The 16,428-nt window shown below is 32.9% G+C and overlaps 1 long non-coding RNA gene across 3 annotated transcripts in view; it reads left to right on the top strand.

Annotated features, from left to right (window-relative positions):
- LOC145723264 (uncharacterized) overlaps positions 1-16,428 on the top strand; it is a 76,382-nt gene that overhangs the window by 54,412 nt on the left and 5,542 nt on the right. For all 3 annotated transcript variants that reach the window (XR_014148187.1, XR_014148185.1, XR_014148186.1), the window contains exons 2-3: positions 5,563-5,614; positions 14,925-14,973. This is a non-coding gene — a long non-coding RNA (uncharacterized LOC145723264). The remainder of the gene's footprint in view (positions 1-5,562; positions 5,615-14,924; positions 14,974-16,428) is intronic.

Here is a 16,428-nt window from a genome sequence, read left to right as displayed (position 1 = left end):
TTCTATTTTTTTCTTCAAATTTTTTTTTATTTAAATTCTAGTTAGTTAACTGTGCTCACTTCAGCAGCACATATACTAAATTCTAGTTAGTTAACATATAGTGTAATATTGGTTTCAGGAGTAGAATTTAGTGATTCATCACTTACATATAACACCCAGTGCTCATCATAACATGTGCCCTCTTTAAGACCCATCACCCATTTAGCCCATCCCCTGCCAACCTCCCCTCCAGTAGCCCTCAGTTTGTTCTCTATAGCTAAGAAGCTCTCTCTCTTTCTTAAGGTTTATTTATTTATTTGAGAAAGAGAGAGAGACAGGGAGAGAGAATGGGTGGGGGATGGGCAGAGGGAGAGGGAGAGAGAGTCTCAAGCAGACTCCATTCTGAGTGTGGAGCACAGAGCCCTGAAGGGGCTCAATCTTACAACCCTGAGATCAGGACCCTAAAATCACGACCTGAGATCGTGACCTCAGCCGAAACCAAGAGTTGGATGCTTAACAGACTGCACCACCCAAGGGCTCTTATAGTTAAGAGTCTCTTATGGTTTTCTTCCCTCTCTTTTGTCCCCCTTCCCCTATATTCATCCTTTTTGTTTCTTAAATTCCATTTATGAGTGAAATCTAATGGTATTTCGCCTGACATATTTACTAAAATAAATATACCATGAAAAGGGATGTGAGGGGCCTAAAATTAGAAAAAGATACTTGTCTAAAGTTTAGTCAAGCAGAGGAGAAATTTAAGGGTATTTTGGTCCAGACTCTAGTAGAATTTTATTACCTTTAGTAGATTACTTTCTAATCTGGGTTCTGTCAGTCATTTGTGGAATGCTTCTAAGGGATGGGAGTAAACTCCTGACACTTGCTACATGCCTTGTCCACGAGCAGAGTAGGCTCTGTCAGCCAGAAAAGCCCAAGGGCAGAAGGACACAGGTGGTGGCAGTTGGAAGCAAAACAAACATGGCTAGAAATTGTAAGGACCAAGAGGATATCGGGGGGCATCAACAGAATCTGCCAGAGGTACCATCCTTGTCTGGAGAACTACTGGGGCTCTAAGGGTACTAAACCATTTTTTTAAAAATCGAAGTAGATATTGAAGAATTCATACTCAAAGTATGCTTAAGTAACCAGTTCTGCCTTATCCTGCAAGTCTTCAGGAAAACTGTTCCATGGCAATAACAAATCATAACTTTATGGTTCATTAAAATGCATCTTAATACATAATAACATTGTTAACTGCTGATTTTTATTATTTTCATTCAAGATTGCTTATTGAATGGAAAGAGTTTATTTTTTTTTTGTAAAATAAGGGCATGTATATGTCTTAATTCAGTGATTTACATAATGAGTACATTTACATAATGAGTCCTGGATAGAAATTTCTGTATCTGGAAATGTAATAGAATCTCAAGGGCAGTAAAATTTTCTCTCTAGAAGTTTTTCTCACTATATCTTTTTCATACTGAAAACAGATTACAGAGTAATAAATCCATAGCCTTTGATGTTCTGGTCACAAAACACTAAAGAAAATAAATCTCACTCATTTGTTTAGATAAAATAATCATCAATCTTCACCTCAGGGCTGTTTTAGGAAACTTTTCAAACCTTCAGTTTCCTACTGAGTATTAGTTAATAGCCTTTGATTTGATAGTTGTTTGGATGGCAATCTATTGGATTAAATGATGCCCTAAAGCTACCTCTTGGCAAAATTAAAATTCAGTATTTCTGTTGGTAAATTATGCTAGCTTTATTTAATTAGAGATTTCAAGGTGTCTAAGTTTTTTAAGTCTGACATCTATTGAGCTTTGTTCTAACATGTTATTAATTGAAGGGTTGGAATTAAAATTTTATTCTTAAAAAGGATATCAAATTCTAGTGATGAGGAGAAAAACAGATTCATAAGACAATGTTTAATTAAAGAAGGTATTAAAGTTTCAAGAGAATATCATTCTAACTGTAGCACACAGGAATTTGCTAGTTTTATATAATATGCTGCCTGATGTACATCCCAAGGGATGGCCAAAGCTTTTTATTATTTTATTTTATTTTATTTTATTTTGTTATTTTATTTATTTTAAAAAGACTTGTTTAAGTGTGCCTAATAAAACAAAACCCAGGTATGAAAGGTACGTAGTCACATTGTCATCAGACATCGGACAAATTTTATGAATAAACGCTGTAAAGTGTAGAATGTTTATGGTGCTCTTGAGAAATATAAATGCAGTTTCTTAGTAATACAACTAAATAGGAACATTTTAAATACATTGCATTACATTTCTTGGTCCTTACACATAAATGGATTTGAAAATAAACATTGTTGATCTCTTTTAGAAGAAAAATGAAGGAGCAAAACTATATCTAGGGATATAGTTGCATACATTAAAGAAAAAAAATGAAGAGACACTTAAAAACGAAAAAAAATAATGGTGAGTTTGAGATCAATGAAAAATGTATGCAAGAGAATTTTTAATTAAAGTGGCACTTAAACATGTAACATTTATTTTTTCAATTATATATTTTAATGGCAGTACTTTTTCTAGCATCAGAAGTAGAGAAATTATAATTTTTACTATAAAAATGCATCAATGTTTTATACCATTTATTATAATAAAAATTTAATAGTTTTAATACCATTATATATCAATTTATAGTTAGTGGAATATCTCATCAAGGATAACAATTCACTATAATGCTAAAAATATTATCTAAGTTAGTAAGGTAATTGGCCTAAAGAGGAATAAATATAAATGAATAGAACAAAAGTGTTTAACCTTTTTACTCCATTTAGCTTTTTCCAGTTTTCAGGCATAGTTTAATTTGCATCTTATATATCTATATAAATGCTGTGCCTTTCTTTGGCACTTGGGCAAATGACTTAAATAAACTCTATGCTTTAGTATCCTCACCTATAGAATAGATATGCTAATAAAAGTATTAACCTCATACTTAAGAAACAGAATAGCAACTGGCACAGAGTAAATGCTATATAGTACTTGTCAAATAAAATAAATGGTGTCTGTGAGATAGCTAAATTCCCAATAATTCTCCATTATAAAAGGCATGGGAGGAGCCTGGGTGGCACATTCTATGAAGTGCCCAACTCTTGGTTTTGGCTTAGGTCATGATCTCAGGGTCATGAGATCAAGCTGCATGTCCGGCTCCACGCTTAGCTAGGAGTCTGCTAAGAGTTTCTCTCTCCCTTACCCTCTACCCCACCTCCCCATTCTTTCTCTCTCTCTCTCAAATAAATAAATAAATTTTAAAAAAAATGCCTGAGTTTTGAAAGACAATAGTAGTAATTAAGACATTCTGTGTCATGTAGAAAAATGTCTTTGGCTTTCCAGAAATTTTTGTGTGGTTTTCTAATTTTACCTGTATTTTCTTTTTTTCAAGAAAAGAAAGAAATTTATTTATCTCTTAGCAGCTAAAATTTACATATTTGTTACACAAAATCCTACTTAATTAGTGTAATTTTATCTCATTTTAAAAACCCTTCCTTAATTAGTAGTAATAAAGATATTCTCCATTTATCATCTCAAAACACTAATGCCTTGCCTTTCATATTTGGATGTTCAGCCCACTCAACTGGAATTTATTTTTGTGAATGGTGCAAAGTTGGAATATTTTATTTCTTTTTGCCAATACGGATATCCAATTTTCCTAGCACAATTTATTGAAAAATCTATCATTTCACCAGCTTGTATTTTCAAATAATGATTCAAAAGAAGATAGAGAATTTTAGATAAACATACTTTATTCTCCGTTAATGCAGTAATTATCAGCAAGATGAAAAACATGGCATAGTATAAAGAATGTGAAATATTCTTTAAGGAAAGCATATGTACTATATATAGCAAAGCTCATATATATATTTATATAAAAAAGTTTATAATGCCATTTATTTTACCCAGATAGCCAGTGTAAGATGTTGGATGTTGGTATAACAGATAAAAAAGATAGACTTTAATGTGATAAGAAATAAAATATTGTCATTACCATTATGTATTTCCTTGACTAATACCTTTGCTTGTCCTTTCACTTTATGGAGTACCGTAAGGTATATTTCTTATCAGATTATATAAACCATGACTTTGGACAATAAAATACATTCAGAAAATCTGAAGTAGGTGGTCAATTTATTTGGTTTGTCATGTGTACTGTCTTAGATAATGAGTTTTTCATAAGTTATAGTGTCATTCTAGAGTAACAGTGAAGCCACAATATATATTTAACAGGAAAATAAAATGTAGAAAATAGACTTCTCTAAAGACATAAGTAGGCAATCTGATTTAGTTCCACAAATCTAGGAACGTTACTCTCCATTTACAAATTTATAACACTGCATGCTTTCTATTATGAGTTAAATCTATTTTCAAATAGCACTGTTTTCTCATATCAATAAATACTTAAGTGAAGAATGAGGTTTTAAAAGCTATATATGTCTGAAGTAATAACCGGTTTATAATTCATGCATGTATTTTGTTCAGTGTAGGTTGTACTTGAAGTGATTATATGGCTTACAGTGGAATTGGTACTCCAACCATATGAATAGATCTCCACTGGGCAAGTTCGCACATAAGATTTTGCTTTCCATGTCCATGGTTCATAAGTCAAGGGGCAAATAAATGTATGACTCAAATTTGGGCTATTATGCTCTGTTCAAGAATTTTAAAACATGAAAAAGAAAAATAAAATCCAGGAGTGCTTGAATCTAAATCTTGTTATTGAGAGATCTCTTGAAAAGAGATCCATAAATATTCTTATTGCCCAAAAACTAACCTGCTACCTGTCCTTCAGACGGTTTAGCTTTCAAAAGTTCCTTTGATCTTGCCAACTATTTCATTTTTACTCCAAAAGTTGCATTTTATGGTTAAAATGTCCAGACTTAGTTTTGCTGTTTACAACTAAAATAACTTTAATCAATACACAAATCTAAAGAGAATTGCTAGATAATGTCTATGAGAAAAAAACTAATGAGAAACTGCTATATGAATATAAAGTGAGTTACAAATAATAATAAAGTGATTTTGTATGAATAATATAGTACCTACTTATTGTACAGACATCAAAATAAAAATATGTGTAAATTCTTGGAGAAAGTGAAGTAAAAATAGCACGGTCTTTTGTGTCAAGCAGAGATGGCTTCCCACCTGAGCCTGGTTTTTCCTATGTCTGTGACTGTTGACAAACCTCTGAAATTATCTTTATCCTCGTCATTAAAATATAAACAATAATTAACTCCTAATGTAACTTTTAGGATTTAATGATCTAATTCACATGCCATCACTATTTTAATGCCTGTTTGCACAAAAGGTACTAAAGAATGTATGTTCTGTCTCTCCTCCACAATGAATTTTGGTACATTTTGGGGTATGTAGAGATCTAAGAAATAGTACCATTTTCCCTCCACAGATTCGTAAATGGGAAAATAAAACAAAAAAAATGTGGTTAATGGGAGTCAAATATCAACGAAATTAGAGATGATAGAGAAGGAATTCTACCTATGGGAGAAGTGGCTTTCCAAGTGCTGAATTTCAGAGTCAAACTGAGATTTCTGCTGACTTACAGGGCCAGCTACACATCCTGAGGCCTGGACTGCAGAGATGGGACTAAGCTTATGGTATGCCAACAGCAAAGTGACCTCTCTCCAGAATAAGCAAGAAAAATAGGGGCCAAGCTACTCATGCCTGCCTTTTTTTTTCTTTCAAACTCACCAATCAACAGTTGTTGAATAGTGAGTGTATAAAACATTGAAACATGGTAGGAAATGCCAAGAATGAAGAAAATAATTTAATACATAAAAGCAAGTCTTACAATGATTTAGATAGCATTCATAGTGCTATAATTTTTAAAATACAGAATTGATGTTTTTGAATAAGCTAGTGGAACTATGTGTAGCTTCAACAGTACTGGGAAATCTAAAAGGAACAGGAAAAATTTATAACAAAGACTAGGAGTCAGATGGCTGGAAAAATAGGTGAAGGTTAGGAAGAAACTATTAGAAGAAGGGAGAGCATGCTGGATGATCAAAAGTCTGAAAAATAATAAAGAATAAATAAATAATAATATGATTTAAAGAAAACAAAATAGAGGAACAAATATGAAGTGGCATTAACAGGAATTTTTAAAAACACGAATGTTTTCAACCAGAACACTTTAAAATTTTCCATTAAAGCATGGATTAATCCATTAAATTCGTTTGCTGGAATAACACATATAGAAATATCAAGTGAGAGTCAGAAATAAAGACCATCATTAACAAAGAGTTACTCATACACACAAATATATATGTGTGTATATTAGTGTGTATTCTATTAACTCCTTTCTACTTTTGAATATTTTTTAAAAATATTTTTTCTTGAATATAATTATTGCAGTCAAAATAAGGGCCTCCCAAAGATGTCCATGGAACCTATAAATGTGTAGTATATACAGCAAGATGGAATTTGAAAATATTTTTAAGGTTATGAGCCTTGAGGCAGGGAGATTATCTTGTATTATCTGGGTTGGCCCAATCTAACCACATGCACTCCTAAAGATGTGGAGAGCTTTCTCAGGCTTGAAAAATAGGAGAGAGGAAGCAAAAGGACAGAGCGAAGAGATTCAGAGCAGAGGAAAACCCAGCCTGCAGTTGCTGGCTTTGAAGATGGAGGAAGTGCCCACAAGAATAGGAACATGGTGGCATCAGGAAGCTGAAAAGCTTTCTGACCAGCAGCCAGCAAGGGAATATGAACCTTAGTCCTACAACCAATGGTACCAAATTCTTCAACAGTCTAAATAAGCTTGGAAGCAGATTCATGCTGAGACTCCAGAAAGGAATTCAGCCTTGCCCGCAAATTGATCTCCGCTTTGTAGAACCTGGAGCTGGGGGTCTGCTGAGCAAACTCAGACTTCCGAGCTACAAAACTGTGAGATACTAAGTTTATCTTCTTTTAAGTTGCTAAAGTTGCAGTAATTTGCTATGGCAATAAGAAGAAACAAATACAGTATTAATCAGTTATTTGTGATATTTTTATATCTGTTGCTTTTCTGAATGGCTTTGGCTTTATTAATTCATAAAATAAGAGGCATGTTACAGGTGGTGATGAGGAGATAGGCATTCAATTTTAAAAAGGCACACTTACACAAAGGAAAAAATGTGTGAGATAAATGAGTTATCTAAGGTGGATGTTCTAGAGAACAGAAGGATTTTAGTTTGTGTTCGGACTGGAGTCAGTAAAAGATGGTATCTGGAGAGTCCTTGCCACAATAGAATAATAAAATTAAATGCTGTGCTATAAAGTTGTCCTATATTCAGTGGTCAGTGGAAGAAAGTAAAGTATACTTATTGTGGTTGTATGTGATGTGGTAGAGTCAAAAGAATTGAGCCACTCAGATCTGTGTTTACATAAGATTGGTCTTATATAAATAAGGATTCTTAAAAACAATAGACCAGGTAAAAAATGCAATCAAAGAAGCAATTTTAATAAATGTGATATAAGGATGTCTTAAAATCAAGAATTGATTATTAGTATAAGAGAAGGACTAAAATTCATTTTTCCAGTTAAACCTAAAAGATGGTGGATTTATAATATAAAAAAGTAATGGGAATAATGACATCAGGGTCCTAACTCAGATGATGTAATGGATGGTAATGCTGTATCTGTGATACTGAACATGGAAAGAAGGGCACATAGATCCTTCTGGATTTAGTACCTTTGAGAAAAAATAGCAGCATTACTGTATCAACACAAAGAGAAAGTGGCAATTTGAATTATTTTGCACGAAAAAATTAAGTTTAAAAAGTTTCTTTATTCTACTTAAGTATTTCAAAAGATATCTTATGCCTTTCCTTTTAATTACTTTATAATTATATTTTATATATATATATATCTTGTATAGCTTTATTGTTCAACATCCTATAAGTGCCTCAATGTACTAGGAAAAGAACAATTTCTGCTGGGAAAGATGAATGCGAAGCACATTTTCCTTGATGTTTTGATGAGGTATTGTTCTTGTCTTTTAGAAAGGATTGAAAACTAAGGCCAAGTTACTTTTAAATTATTTGAATTTTTGATAACCAGGTGGTTCAAAAAAAAAAAAGCATGATTGAATACATATATAAATTTCTTAATTTCGGGCGCCTGGGTGGCTCAGTCATTAAGCGTCTGCCTTCGGCTCAGGTCATGATCCCCAGGGTCCTGGGATGGAGTCCTGCATCAGGCTCTCTGCTTGGCGGGACGCCTGCTTCTCCCTCTCCCACTCTTCCTGCTTGTGTTCCCTCTCTCGCTGTCTCTCTCTGTGTTAAAAAATAAATAAAATCTTTGAAAAAATAATAAAATAAAATAAAACTTGAAATTAAAAAAAATTTTTCTTAATTTCTTCTTGAATTTAAACTTCGGGTATCTTATCTGCACATTCTCATCTCTAGTGGACTATTGCAAAGAAAACAAAGAAAAAAAAAGAAAAGGTAAAAAAATTAAAATATTGTGTAATCAATTGAAATTGTCTTTGTGCTATTGTCACCCTAGGATGGGGAATGTAGCACTGTCTCTGGTACCAGTTATCAAGTACTATCCATCATGTGGGCTGAGGATGGAGCCAGGCTTGCCTTCCTAGAAAGTCTTGATGAATGTGTTGCCAACTAAGGTCAATAACAACTTCATTTACAACTTCAAATGGTAACTCTGAACTAGAACTAACTTTGAACTTTGAGCTAGATCTTTTACACACAGATTTTTGTCTATTCATAGCTGATGCCTAAATACTCCTGACCATGGCAACTGATCTCATACTCCATTCCACCAATCAATATGTGTGAGAGGAAAACATGTGTTCAGCATAGATGTTCCCTATCAGTGATGCTCTCCTAATGGGAAAGACTCATATATCTCAGTATTTGATTTTACCCCTTTTCCCAGGATATTTATCAGACAAAGAATTCACAGATTGTCAAATATAAGTTACAATAATGATTTGATCATCATTTACTATTTATTTTTACAAAGTGAGATGATATGCATTTAGATCATGGGAAATCACCTGCTTTCAGAAGCCTCCAACAAAATTTTTTTCTCACTCTTACCTAACTGTCAAAATTGAGACACTGCCAACAGAGAGGGTTAGCTGGTCAACTTTGGACATAGGAGTTGGGTCTTTGGTAAGATGGAGTAAAACCAGCTAAGCCCTTGAATTTTTTTTCCTATTTTACCTCATTTGGAGTGCTTAGAATTGCTCCCTAAATATTGCCTTTCTTTTTTGTCACTGTTTTTTTTGTTGTTGTTGTTGTTCGCTTGTTTATTTCAGGTGTTACAAACAACTGAAAGCCAAAGCTAGAGTGTAAGTACATGCAGAAAGAGGACCCAATACTCAGCCTTCTCTACCTCTGCTCTGGGCTCTTGATTGCTCATTATAGAGAAAATGTCCTCCTTACATACAGGATTTTAGCAAAAATCTAACTCCAGATTTTAATTAATAACTTATAAATATTCAACTTGTCTTAAGAAGATTCTAACACTCTGTGGAATGAGAGGTTTTGGGCCATGAATGAACAGTGACTCCCGTAGGTCAATGGAATGCATCAAAATGGGTGAAAGAATATTCAATAATAAAAAAAAAAAGAATATTCAATAATAGGTTTCAACATATCTTCCAGATCTTTGTTCCATCCCAGAAGTTGCAAATTCATTTAAATGTTAACATTGTAAAAGTGTGTAAACACTGGAATGCTGAAGTCTTATACTTTTAAATAGAGTCATTCTGAAGATATTCCCAAAATTTATTTGTGATGCTCTAAAAATCATGTCACTTTTGACCTTCAAGTGAATAAACCCAAAGTTAATTTTATACTTGCGTACATATTTATTAGTATTAAAGTCCTAGTACAATAACAGCCAACCACATTTATTATGTACTTAATTTGCTTGTTCGATCAATGTAAGATTGCAACATTACCACACTGTGTCTGGTAAAAAAAAAATCTATCAGCATCGTTTTAAAATAGTGTATAAATAAAATCCACATTTAAGACCACATAAATTAAACATAAGTAATTACAAAAACATAACTTGAAACTTCAAGGAGACATTTTAAAAATATGTCACATGAATGTTAGTATTATTGTCTTCACACCTAATGTAAGGCAAAATATATCTTGGGAGTCTGGCTCCAAGCCCAAATCTTGTGTGTGATCTTTCATGTCCAATCATAGCCAATTACAAGGCTTTGCCTGGCAGGTTTCATGGAGGGAAGCTGCTCTCCCCACCACCAGACTGTGTAAAACCAGTGCATTTTAGCTTTTCTGGAGGGACTTACAGTCAAAACCTCAGCCCCTGCTCACCCCCTGGCCAAAGCTCATATGCATGTCTGCATCCTAGCCCAGTGCCTCCATGAGGCCTCCTTATCAGGGACAGTGGCTAAGTCTATTTTCTGCATTTTTATTTAGTACATTTTCACCCATAGCCCTTTCTCCTTTTCCCATGCCCTGGGCCCACAGGGCCATAAAAAGTGAAAAGTCCCATTAGTTCATGGTTTCTCAGCCATTAGACAATATCCTTGTGCTGGATTTCTCCAAACCTTACATATACAATTATACTACATATATATATATAGTACATACATATATTTCACTATTAAAACAAGGAATAGCTGTGTACCTATTTCTTTGTACATGTATGTGAGTAAGGCTACAGAACAAATTATTATAAATGGAATTATTATGTATGAAAGTGTGTAAGCATTTAACATTTTTGATCAACATTGCCAAATTGCCCTCAGATGTTTCTGTACACTCAACCTCACAGTAAAAGTATTAGTAACTCTTTTGTATTTGCCAGTCTTTTATAATGGGAAGATGGTTCTTTAATTGCTTTTTAATTAGCATTTGTATTATTTTGAATGGGACTAAAATTCTTTTCAAATATTTCAGGGCCATCTGTATTTTCTTCATTGTGCCTTCGCTGTTCCTGCTTTGGCTACTTTCCCTTGGCTTATTTTTCTTAATGATTCATAGGGCCTGTTACAATATTAAAATGTATCCTTTTGTTATATGTGTTATAATAATCTTCCAGTTTCCTTGTTTTTATACATCACTCATGGTATTTTTTTACTATATAATAATTTGTTGTTTATATACAGATAAATTTATCCATCTTTCTATCAAGACTTCTAAATTTGTATTTTTTTCTGAGAAAGGCAAGTTCTACAAACAATGTTTATAAAACAATCCATCTTTCTCCCACTAATAAGCAGTAAGGCCTTTATTATATATGAATTTGAGTATTCTTATAGATTCTTATTTTACATTGAACTATTTATTTAATAATGTTATATTATTTTAATTAAATTATATATACCTTATTTAATATATGTTGATAGCTAGTCTCTTTCTAATTTTATTACTTTCTTTGCTATTATTACAAATGTATTTGTTACAGAGAACAATTCAAATCTGCTTCTGAAGTTCAGAAACTGTTGTAGGTTTTTAAAATTCTTATTGAGCTAAATATATAGATGAGCCACTATGCTATATGGCAAGTTTGTATAATAGACTTTTTTTACTTTGGTTTTGTTTCCTTCTCTTCTGACAATTCATTTTTTTTCTTAGTGCTATTGCAAAATGAGCTATCTGAACTATTTTTACTTTTCAGAAACTTTGAAGTTTTCTGTATCCTAAAAAATTTTTTAAATTTTCGTGCCCATTAAATGAGCCCTTAAGAAATGGGTAATTTGGGAAGACTTAAGTCTCTATAATCCTAACTCTTGTTCAAGGAAACAGTATACCTTTCATTAGTTTAAAATTACCTGGTATTTTTAAATATATGTTTTAGTATTTTATGTTTGTTTTTCTCTTTTTGTTTAGATCCATTTTGATTCATATATCATTATTACTTAGGTTTGAGTATAATGAGGGCTTCCTGGGTTTTCCTGTAAACCCATAATAAGAGAAATGATGGCAGTGTTCCAGGCTGGTGGGTATTTTCCCTTCATACCCAAATGAAACAGGATCGAATGCTCCTAAGTTGACCGCAGATTTCCTGCTCACTGGTTTACAAGTGTCAGGAACTTTGGATCAAAATTCAGTACCTCTCACTTCCTTAACTGCTGCAATAGTGTGCTGTCTGTGTGCTTTCTTATTCAACCTTTGTTCCCTCCTAGTTAGTGTCGGGGGACTAACAGTATCAATAAGACTGTGTATCCTGTCCTGTTGCTCTCAACAAGTCTGCTGTTAAACACCGTAGGGAGTACACCTCCACTGGCAGATCTTCATGTTCTACAGGCTTCCTCTCAGGTCTGCAGAGATCTCTGTTGGATATTTCACGTGTGCCCATTTCTCATGGCAACCTTAGAGTTTGCATCTTACTATCAGCATTTTGGAAATGAGTAAACTGTCAAAAATCATAAACCACTTGTCTAAGTCTACACAAGAATTAAATGAAGGAATCATTACTTGACACAAGTATGTGTTCACAAAAGAAATATTTTTTTTTCTCTTATTTCTTGTTTCATGTTCTTTGTTTCTCACACAATGGCTATTACCATTAACTTCATATGATGGATACGTCATGAAATTTAATTAAAAGAAAGTTATCACTTTTCATTACATAATTAAATCTTAATACTTATAGTATTTTCTAAACATCATTCTACTTTATTTATTTTTTAAAAGATTTTTATTTATTTACTTGAGAGAGAGCAAGAGCGAGAGAGCACAGAGGGAGAGGGAGAAGCAGACTCCACTCGGAGCAGAGATTCCCCATGCAGGGCTAGACCCCAGGACCCTGAGATCATGACCTGAGCTGAAGGCAGATGCTAAACTGACTGACTCCCCAGGCACCCCGAAATATCATTCTACTTTAAAAGGAAATTTGTGCTAACATATTTGACAAAGATTTTTGCCCAATGCCCTGTGAATAGCAACTCCCAAAAGTCCAGGACATAATCCATTGGGAAGGAAGTCTCTTTTGTGAGAAATGTAATTTTCAGAGTATGCAGATGGTGAAGAAATCCAGCTCAAACATGTCAAGACTGACTTTGGATTTGCTGAGTAGGCTAGAGAGTTTATACTTGAAAAACAGCACTAGTCTGGTAGAGCCCTGAGTGAGGAGAAGGACAGAGTTCTGCAGTCTCAACCCTTTGACCAGTACTTGATGCAGCCTCACAATTTAGGGTATTTTCCAGCTGCTTGGTTTCAGAGTAAAATACAGTTTCTCATCCATATGGTTTAATCCTTTGGAAAAGAGAACATAAACATTAAATGGCAATTAGGTCAACTAGCACAACTAACCAGCTATACTGACTGCGGTTATGTAAATAAATCAGGAAGACACTCACGTGATTCATTATTGCCTGCTTTTTCTTTTTTTTTTTTTAAGATTTTATTTATTTATTTGAGAGAGCGAGAATGAGAGAGAGAGAGCACATGAGAGGGGGGAGGGCCAGAGGGAGAAGCAAACACCCTGCCGAGCAGGGAGCCCGATGCGGGACTCGATCCAGGGACTCCAGGATCATGACCCGAGCCGAAGGCAGTCGCTTAACCAACTGAGCCACCCAGGCGCGCTTGCCTGCTTTTGCTGTGCATGATAAAAGCAAGAAACAAATATTGCTTTTACTCAGAATCAAATCAATCAAAACAACCAGTGGCTTAATATCAACTGCAAATCCTCAACCGCCCTGTTATTAACACTTCCATTTAAAGTCACAATACAAATAGAAATTCTACAATATGTTTAATGAATACTCCTTTAAAATGTAAATTCATATTTTTAAAAATTTTAAAAATTTACTATTGTGTTTTTTTCTCCCAGCAGCCATGTAATTTAGACTTTTATATATCATGTATAAGTGTATCATTTTTTACTCTGACAAAGAAGAAAGTGGAAGCATCTTTACTTTTTTATATAATGCTTTTTTATTATATTTGCTTTTTTTTTTAATTTAAGAGAATAGCATTGATTGGATGGACTTATTCATAACACTATTAATTTAGAATGAACCTGCTGTGAGAATATTCAGAGATGACCTTTCACAATGAATTTGAATTCAGTATATGCATTTAAGAATCATCATTTATAATGCATTATTTAAAATGTATATTTTAAAACATATTTATGACAAGGAAAATGGAAATGTTAAGTTTACTAATTTTTATGTACACACATTAGTAGTTTGATTCATTCTAGTGGGTTTTCCACAAGATAGAATCTTAAAAATAATTCATGGAACAACTAAATTACCCAGAATCTGATGCTTCCTAGTTCATTTTTAAAACCTCCATATTTTTCCATGTATTTTCATGGAAAATTGCTCAGGTTAGAACAATTGTGACAGTTACCAGTATTAATGTTAGTAATTCATTACTATAACTATGAGTGCACAATGGGTTCATTGAGATAGCAACAATCAAGGAGATTATAATCAATAAAAAGATACATTTTAATATTAAGAGGCTAATCCATGAGATTTTCAATGAAAGTGTTTGAATATATTAAAGTGTTATTTTTTTAATCCGAATTTCACATAACATTGGGAAAGTAGGGTTCAGAAAATATAAATTATTTGCATCAGGGGGAAAGTAAAAAGTAGCTGATGACACATAGAGAGGCTATAATTTTTGTGCTGTGAGAATCATAGGTATTTTTTAAACTTATTACAAAAAATATCAAAGTCTACCTGCATTGCATTGATATTGTTGCTGTAAATTTAATTGTGAAATTAATGCATTTGCATGGTAAAATGCTAAATCTTTTGAAAGATATTCAAAAATTTTTCTTCAAAACTTCTGTGCCTTGTTATACTTTGAGCAACAGAATATAAGAGTATTGAGTATAGATGTTAAATAAAACACATTTCCTAGTAGTAAAAACATTATTTAATACAATTTTATTAACCTGATTATTGTCTGTTGAGATCTCCAATTTGCTTACACTCTTTCACTATATTTTTCCTTCCAGATCGTGAAAAATGACTGTACTGGTACAAGAAGACAGGACTGGAAAAGGGGTAAGTCATGATTTGAAAGGAAGCCCACACAGAAAGGATTTTGTTCTCATGTGAGCCAAGGTCTTAGGCAGGAATAGAAGGAAGAGCCTAAAGTAAAAATTAGCTCTATTGCTGGAAAATGTGAGCCCTCAGAAGGCTTTTCACCCTGTTGGAGTAGGGTAGCTTGCACCTTACTATTTGGAGGCCTTACCTGAAATGACCTGCCAAATATATATTCCTGATTCCAGAGAAAGAGTGTTTTGACAAGGTCTGCAAAGATAAGGATATCTAATGCAGAGATTGCAGAGCCCAGATGCTCCTTCTGAGGAAGAGAACAAAGAAAGTAAATAATGGATATATTTATTTCTCCTGGGTTGAAGACTTGAATTACTATTTGAAAATATTTCCTTGAAATAAAAGAGTCAAATTGCAAGGGAAAAACTAATAATAGCTCATAAATAAAATTATCAAAATATTATGGCAAAATCTAGAATTTGTATACTGGGTTGATGAAGAGGAAAACAAAAGCATTATCTCTACAATGTCATATTCTGGGAAAGGGAAGCATGGAAACATGGAAGTTTTGGTTTTAGGACAGAATGATATATTTACCTATGGTGGAAACATATACATTGATTATTGACATTGAGAATGTTTAAAAAAAAAAAAAAACACTTGACAAATGGAAAGTCTTAAAGGACCTTCCAAAGTAACTGGAGTAAAAGTGAGGGTGAATAAAAAATCAGCAAAAATAAGCAAAAGGTAAAAAAGAATGCAACAAAGTAAAAACATAATTTTAAAAATGAACTAAGATGAAAAGAGTAAACTCATACCGACTAAATGTAAATTAATTTGCACTTTTAAAAACAGGTTTTAAAATTGAGTTAAATCAACTTTATTGTGCATTATAAAAGGGGAACTCTTAAAACAAAAAACTGAATGTTGAAATGCTGAACTATGTCAGATAATAGATACTCAGGCAAACGCAATAAAATAGAAAGCAAGAATGACAATATTAATATCATTTTCAGAATCCAATTGATTTACTAGAGAAAAATAACTGGAGGGAGAATTTGAATAATGCAATCAACATATGGCAATAGACATATTAATAAAGTTGCATTCAATGCATTCAATACATTGAAACTATATTTTATATGAAAAAGATAAATAAATTTCTAGAGGGTCCTAAAATAAGTGATACATCAACATCAAGCAGATCAAAAATAAGCACAGATATCGAATATCTGCCAAATATTATTAATAGGTCCAAGATATGCTATATTTCATCTAATTCAAAATTTTTTTCATTGTAACCATTATTTCATATATTGTCAAGGAAGTAAAGAATGCTGTCAATTAACTTATACATGTTTCATTACAGTTTAAAATGTTTTATATTTATTTATTTTTTTTTAATTTTTTTTTAAAAGATTTTATTTATTTATTTGAGAGAGAGGATGAGAGGAGAGAGAG

This window comes from Leptonychotes weddellii, chromosome 9, assembly GCF_054177405.1.
Source record: "Leptonychotes weddellii isolate Sample4059 chromosome 9, ASM5417740v2, whole genome shotgun sequence".
NCBI classification, from domain to species: Eukaryota; Metazoa; Chordata; class Mammalia; order Carnivora; family Phocidae; genus Leptonychotes; species Leptonychotes weddellii.
This window is presented reverse-complemented; position numbering and strand designations above follow the sequence as displayed.